The sequence below is a fragment of the Triturus cristatus genome, chromosome 6 (genome assembly GCF_964204655.1).
Source record: "Triturus cristatus chromosome 6, aTriCri1.1, whole genome shotgun sequence".
Lineage (NCBI taxonomy): Eukaryota > Metazoa > Chordata > Amphibia > Caudata > Salamandridae > Triturus > Triturus cristatus.
The window spans coordinates 1,905,926,746-1,905,934,549 of NC_140589.1; the positions used below are offsets into that span (position 1 = coordinate 1,905,926,746).

Genomic DNA, 7,804 nt, shown 5'->3' on the forward strand with positions numbered 1-7,804 from the left:
CGTACTAGACTGACTAATGTCCTATGTGAGATGTACCTGCTTGCTTCCAGATTACTACTACTACGACCTAGCAACACAGATATACCTGTGATGTTTAACTGACTATTGAATATTTAACCATTTAAGTTGTTGGTGATATAATTATGTCTCTTTTACCTCTCCCTTCTGAATGATGTGCAAACATCTTGGTTGTTAATTTTTAAAAATGAATAAAGGAATAAAAAATAACAAAAATCTAAATTCTTCTTTTCAGAAATATATAGCTTTCCAAGATTACCCATGTTTTTAAATCTGTTTCCATCCCAAAATGCAAGTTTTTAAACCACAAAGATTAGGGAAATTGATTAGCTCTTTGAAAAATACAAAAGCTGTGGTAAAAAGGTTTGATACAACACTGCCTCTTCCTGGAAGTTGAAATATGAAATATTTAATTGATGCCATTTTTAGACAAAACAGTTTTTTCTTATCCAACACATTTCCCCAATTCCCCTGCTCCCCAAGAAACCAAAAAGCATCTTTATTTTGGCTATTTTCACAGTGGACTTGAGAGGAATGCTTAAACCTGGAGTATCTTTATGATCCAGAGGATGTTGGAAAAAAAGGATGCATATTTGGCATGGATACTTTAGGTGGAAAAAAGAGTTATGAAGGGGTAAGCGCAAATTACCCCAAATATAAAAAAGAGCCAATCACTGGCGCAGAAAAGCCTCAGCAGCTAAGAGGTTGAAATGCCTCTATGCCATAACAGTGGTGGAGTGCGCAACAGGAAAGGTGTTGGGAAACCCCCCAAAAAACACGTGGGTGGAGCATCACTAACGTATATACAGATATCTCTCGCTCGATCCTAAACAGACCTGGGTTTGTAAAGATACAGTTTGCCAGAGATGGGGGGCAGAATGCAGCTCACTACCAAAGACCGGCAGACCTTTAAGTTAAACCAACCATATGCAGATTTGAAAGGGGTCTTCAAAGGTTAGTGCCGGGTATAGGGTGCTTTCTGATGCGTGTAAGTAGTTGTTTCTTGTTTTACATCCAGGAATGACCCATGCACGCTTCCCCTCCTTGTATACATCCTCCAAGCACATGTAGCTGCATTCATAAGTTATTTAAGAGGGAAAGATTTTTTTTAATGCAAAAATGCAGTGGCAGCTGCCACCGAAAAGTATGGGTGGGGCGGGGGTAGAAAAATCAACAACAACACATATCTGGCTGCCGGCCGCCACCTCAGTCGAGCTCCGTCCTCTTCTGATCCTCCCGGAAGCAGGAAGCACACACAGGGTCCCCTAAGCCAATCACAACGCTTCTGTCACCAAAGACCGCCGGCCACATCATCATGCGCACTTGAATGCCCCAATCACTCCTCCACTGCTGGCTATGACTACAGTCCCACCTCGCCCAGTAAACCTCCCTCAGTGAGGAAAAATAAAATCATAATGCACAGAGGTGGCAAAATGCAGGGGTGGGTAATTCATATCGCCCGAGACATTAAGATCTATTGCAAGGGCAAGAAGTTTTAATTACTGTTTTGTCCGAAGGACAAGTAGGCAGTAAATTATGCTCAACTGAGACCTCTTCAAATTGTCAGTGTGTGTCGTCCACAGTGTAATCATGTAACCCACGCACACATGACACAATTTACAGTAGGATGCAAGGAGCCCGTTTTCGATTATGGAGCCCGCCTGGGCTATCGAGCGAAGCCAGGTGAAATGAGTGATAAAGGTCTCTGCTCACCACAGGTACCGGCTGTAGTAAATTGTGAGGTGTGATGCAGGCGGGGATTCTTTACCGCTTATAGTACATTGGACACAGCTTTTGGGTCTAATACTCAGGAAATCACAGTGACGAGTGTGCACATGGAGTTTAAGAATTCGAGCTCCGTCTCTTGTGCGTGCGGGGTAAACCACGTAACTACACAAAAGATCTTGAGACCTTTTTCAATTAAGTGCAGTGTGTTCACAATGTAAAAGCACAGCTTGAAGTTTGAGCTGCTCGGAATTTTCTAAACCAGCACATTCAAGAGCGAATGGTCTGTAGTATTTCCTTAGATCACGGGGCGGACATGGAGCTTTGAACACTCCCAGCAGTGGCAAGTAGGAGACTGGCTTCTCTCCTTCTTGCTTTTACCAGACTTTAACTTTATTCACCCTTCTGATCCTGCCCTCCACCCTTGGGCCTCTCGTGCTGAACCCAGGTCGCTCTCCCCCCCCCCCCCCCAACCCCACGCTTGCAGTAAAGTACTCGGATTTCTTGTCATGCAATTCTTGGGCCCCTCCCTTCACACACTGCTTGCCGTCTGTGCTTGATGGCTCCGTCTCTACTGTCTCAACCAAGTCTACATCAAAGCCCTTACTTTCCCTGCGGGGCTGTCGTGCATCCCACAGACCCACCCCTATTGCTTTAATTTTCACGCGCCTCTAATTTCTAAACCAGTGCCTGCACTACGCTCTTTTCTCCCCCCGATGGCTCTGCATTTATTCCTTCACAAGCACCCAGGAATCGAAGGCCAGAAAAAGAAAACAGAAGGGGCGAGGCAGAGTTTGCTAGAAGGCAGGATTGCAGGGATATATTTACCACAAACTAAAAACCTAAGCCTTACTGTCTGCGATACGGTATCACCAAAATCTTGCACTTGAAACTATGAGAGGCTTTATATACTGTTCTGTGCAGCGCCAAGCATGAATTAAAAGCAGCACTGGGCGCTAGACTGAGGGTGTTTCTTTAAGTCAGGACAAAAGCCATCCATTAACATCTGCTACGTGATGAGACCTCACGCCGTCACAGAGACTATAGCCAGGGCCACTGGAATTATGGGATTGAACGTCTGCGGGGATTTTCACATAATTATATATTTGCCGCATCTGCCACATAATCCATCATCTGCTGCAGAATACCTAGATCTTGACAAAAACAACATTTGTTTCTAGCTCAAATGGTTAAAAAAGGTACTAAAAATGCGACGATGCGTTTTGCTGCGCAGCGGAAGCCTCTTTGCAAAGCTGGACTGGTCACCTTTCTGTTGCTTATTGCTGTATTTGGATGCTCAACCTATACTAATGAGTTGCAACCAATGCACACAGGGTGTCACCAAGCTTAAAAATGATGAAATAATGAATACAATTACAAAATGTGCGGCATTATGTTACATAAATTTGCTTTTTCTTGCTGCATAATTTACTCAACCTTGCCACATAATTTTGTCCTCTCTTGCCACAATTCCAGTGGCCCTGGCTATAGCTCTGGTGTGACTGACAACAGGCGTGCCTGCAGCCGTTTCAATATCCCATATTTTACAACAATAACACGGAAGTCTCTGAAAGCTTTTCTTGTCCCTACTACCCCCTGCAAAAACTATTAAAGTTAGGGTTAATAACAGTGCTCCTGTGCTGTTTTGCAACTTACTGTTGTTTTAGGTAGCTCTTATTAAAATGAGTTAACCTTTAAGCACTACTAATCTTGCAACATTAGGAAATGGAGGACCAGAAAAATAAAACACTTGCCAGGATCACATAATGTGGCTAAGTGGTGGTGAGTCTGGGTTAGAGGCTCAGTGCCCTCATTTGAAGCTGATAAGCCACATTCCTACAAGAGCCTGGTGCACTGCACACTAAGATAAGGCAGGTTTGAGGAATGGTTACCTCAAATGTACCGGGAGGGGTAAATAAAGGTGCAGGTATGGCTGGAGAGTGTGTTTATGCGGTGCATTGTAATGGGCTTTTTAAAAGTGCACAGAGTAAAGCGAACATAGTAATGTAAATGTATCCAAATAAATCCTGCTTAGAGTAGATAGGTTGGTGAGGCCCTCTGTTGCTTCACAACAGCATGACTTGTGGCTGTCAGGCTGTAAACTCCTCTCTGGGCCTTGAAGTCTGTCCTTTGTGTTGTGCTGGTCTTCTCTACCCTATGCCCTGGATTCTATATTACAGCTACATCTTGCAAGAGAGCGGTGCTTGAAATGGCACCACAGAGATCTGGTCTGTGCCCCGAGGCATTGAGGAAGGATTGGGTTTTTTTGCAGTTGGAAAGTAATCACATGTAAAGCAAGTGAATACACTAAATGTAGAAAGTCCTATAGAAGCTAAGAAACTCAGAAAGAGCTAATGTTACAAACCTCTCCGGAGATGCAGCAGAACAAGTGAAATTGTTCTTATGCTGTGAGCTTTATATCAGAAATCACAAAATGCCAACTACAGGGTGTTCCTTTCAAGCTGTTGCAGACTATTTCTGTAGGATGTTTAGATAGAAGTCTCTGGTGCAGGAAGGATTCTGGATGATTGAGTTTTCCACAGGCTACAAAGGGCACTTCATTCCCTAATAATGCTTCTAGGACTGCCTGTGTAATGTTGGCAAGACTTCTACAGAATAGATCTAAGTGTGACCCCCCCGCCCCCACCCACCCCAATCTTGCCGTTATGTATCACAATGTCACAGATGGAGTCATCCAAATGAAAACCTTACACACTTTCAGAGATGATGTTTTGATCTAAGTAGGACTGAAATCTGAAGACCCGTCCCTTAGTAAACTAGCATTGGCATAGCCAATAGGTCTCGCCTTTGGGACCTTATAATTGTTTAGTTATGCACAGTTGATGTTGTTGCACCAAGGATATTGTGCTGGATAACTAAACACTTATAAGGTCCCAAAGGCGAGACCTATTGGCTATGCCATTGCTTGTTAACATTGTTGACTCCCACTTGCCTTCCCAGTGGCCACTTCTATCTGACTGGCATGCTGTGGCGGGGGCGCGCATTCCAGGCGGGGGAGCGGACCCTTTGAAGTATGATGCCAAGGGCGCCAGTGGGCTGAAGCGCTTCCCCAAACGGATTGCATGGCGGCACGATGCACGTGATTGTGCGCGTGCTCGCCATGCAATCCACTTTTGGGAGCACTTTGAAATGCCCCTCTTACTAGAGTCTCGCATTGCGACTGCTAACGCAATAGCTAGGCGAGACCTAAAAAGGAATTGTCTCCTACCCTTCCCAGGACAGCTAGAAAAGTCATGCTTTCCTGAGCAGGACACTCTAATCGAGACATAATCACAGATCGCCATCATATCCACCCCTGACTATTGCCTGAATCTCAAATGCTTTTCGGGAAGCAGCTTGGTTCTAGCCGATATGTGGCTGCAGGAAGTGCACGGCCCAACCAGTCAAAGGAGCTGCAGGAACAGTCCCGGAGCTTTGCCAACAGGGGCACCCCCAGTGACCCCATCACCAGTGCGGGCCCTGTGGGGCTGACCCCTCCGTACAAGTCGGTGCCTCTCCCTTCCTTTACACGCCACTGGCTGATGCTGGCGTTTAAAGGGAGAGGCACCGCATGCGCAGGGAGTTATGACGGGGTGTGCAGGGAGGGATGCCAGTTCATGCTGAGGTGGCTGTGGCACTGGCAGGGTGGTGCCACAGTTTGTATGGGCAGGGAGAGGGGTAGAGGTGCGCTTAGGTAGTTAGAAGTCTAGATGGTAGGTATGTGCAGTGAGCGGACCGGGAGTAGACGCTGTGTGCAGTGAGGGACTTGGGGAGTAAAACAGGTATGCAGTGAGGCCTGGAGGAAGGAGTAGCAGCAGGTGGATACAGTGGGAGGCTCGGGACTCGGTAGACGGTGTGTGCAGTGAAAGGCTTCAGATCAGCCAGTGCACGTGTTCTGCGAGAGGCTCCGGATTATGTGTCCAGTGAGAGGATCCGCAGTAGACTGTGTGCAGTGAGGTTCTCGGGATTAAATGATGACGATGTGTGCAGTGAGAGCTGCAGGAGTACAGTGTGCGGCTTAGAAGCAGGCAGTGCGTGCACTCCGTGCAGTGAGAGAGTGCGTCATAGCACAGGGAGGGGCTCCGATTCTGGAGCAGATCATGTGTGCAGTGAGGGGCCCCTGAATAGATTGTGTGCAGTGAGGGGCTCCTGAACAGATCATGTGCAGTGAGGGGCTCTCGTGTGCAGTGAGGGGCTCCTGAATAGATCGTGTGCAGTGAGGGGCTCCTGAACCGATCGTGTGCAGTGAGGGGCTCCTGAACAGATCGTGTGCAGTGAGGGGCTCCTTGGTAGATCGTGTGCAGTGAGGGGCTCTCTTGTGCAGTGAGGGGCTCCTGGGTAGATCGTGTGCAGTGAGGGGCTTTCGTGTGCAGTGAGGGGCTCCTGGGTAGATAGTGTGCAGTGAGGGGCTCTCGTGTGCAGTGAGGGGCTCCTGAACAGATCGTGTGCAGTGAGGGGCTCTCGTGTGCAGTGAGGGTCTCGCGTGTGCAGTGATGGGCTCCTGAACAGATCGTGTGCAGCGAGGGGCTCCTGGGTAGATCGTGTGCATCGAGGGGCTCCTGGGTAGATCGTGTGCAGTGAGGGGTGTCTGGGTAGATCGTGTGCAGTGAGGGGTGCCTGGGTAGATCGTGTGCAGTGAGGGGCGCCGGACTCAGGGTCCGACCTTTAACACCAGGTCTGCCGAGTCCTGGGGTTCAGATAAGGGAAAAGGCTCCCCTGCACCTGCGTCGTGTCCTTGGAAACCGGGGCTGCGGGCGCCTTCTTCCGGCAACAAACCCACCCCTGCCGGAAAGAGGAGCTGCGGCCAAACACACTAAAGGGAGAGGCACTCCCGGGCACAAAAATGAGGAGGAGTGCGGCGAGTGTTACAGCCCCCTGCACTCTCAACCCTGCCCTGCCCATAGCTCGGAATGCCGCTCCACTCACCGCGCCCTGGGACAATTCATTATCGCCCCCTTTGAAACCCATTAGTTTTCTCCGTAGGTGAGGCAACGCCCCCTCCGCCCCTTAATACCAGCCGCCACGTGCACCAGTTACATAACACAAGGGTACATTCATTTTTGTTAGGGGATGGTAAGCGATTTGCCCAGAATCACAGGAGATGGAACAGACGCCGAAACTCCAACCTGGACTCCCAGCTCCAGAGTCAGCTACTCAGGCCCTTACGCCACAATTACATCGCAGACAGAAGGGGGGAAACAAAACCCCTCTCACTCTGTGCCTTCCTCGGCCTCCAACACTCCCACACCGACAACTCACCTGCAGCAGATCACACGGCGCGCTCTCTTCACACGGCACCACAACTCACCTGCAGCAGATCACACGGCGCGCTCTCTTCACACGGCACCACAACTCACCTGCAGCAGATCACACGGCGCGCTCTCTTCACGCAGCACTTCGGGATGAAAGTAACTCCCTGGCTGGCATCCAGGGCTTATGTGGTCGCCCCACCCCTGCCATTACTAGTGACGTCAGAGTGTGGCATGGGGAGGGGTCAGACGGGGGCAGTCTTAGCACACCTTCCAATCCACCCCAACCCAAAACGGTGGTAACAGGTTTCAGGACGAGGGATAAGGGGCGGAGCTTACAAAAAAGTTTGTCTTTATTAAAAATCAATTCAGGAATTAGCGTTTAGATGTCATTATGTATACATTAAGGCAGATCTTCAAACACGCCCCCAGCCCCCCGCACTCTCTGATTGACAGGAGTGAGTGAGCCCGGGTCATTTCTAAAAGAGAAACAGAGATATGTTCGGCGGCTGCTCGGGGGGAACAGAGACAAGAAAAGCTGAAAACAGACCCCAGAGAGCGCTTCCGATGCGGATATTTTACCCTCTCACAGCTGCAGCCCTGCCACGGACAGTCCAATGCTCCTGGCTGTGAGACGAGGATACAAACAAGCATTGGCGCTGTGATTACAGTCTGTAAAGCATACCTGCCAAGGGTTCAGATTTGCTGTGTGACATTTTCATAATTTCAGTGCAATTGTGAGTGACATTTCAATGACTACGAGTGACACTTTCTTGCGAGAAAAACCGAGCAATGAAGACGATTGAGACATA

The 7,804-nt window shown here is 48.6% G+C and overlaps 1 pseudogene across 1 annotated transcript in view; it reads right to left on the reverse strand.

The window, feature by feature from the left end:
* The window catches only part of LOC146822399 (uncharacterized), a 48,837-nt pseudogene extending 41,803 nt beyond the window's left edge, over positions 1–7,034 (reverse strand). Inside the window, exon 1 of the transcript XR_014963289.1 lies at positions 7,003–7,034. The product of XR_014963289.1 is annotated as an uncharacterized LOC146822399 (transcript). The remainder of the gene's footprint in view (positions 1–7,002) is intronic.
* Positions 7,035–7,804: the final 770 nt, after the last annotated feature.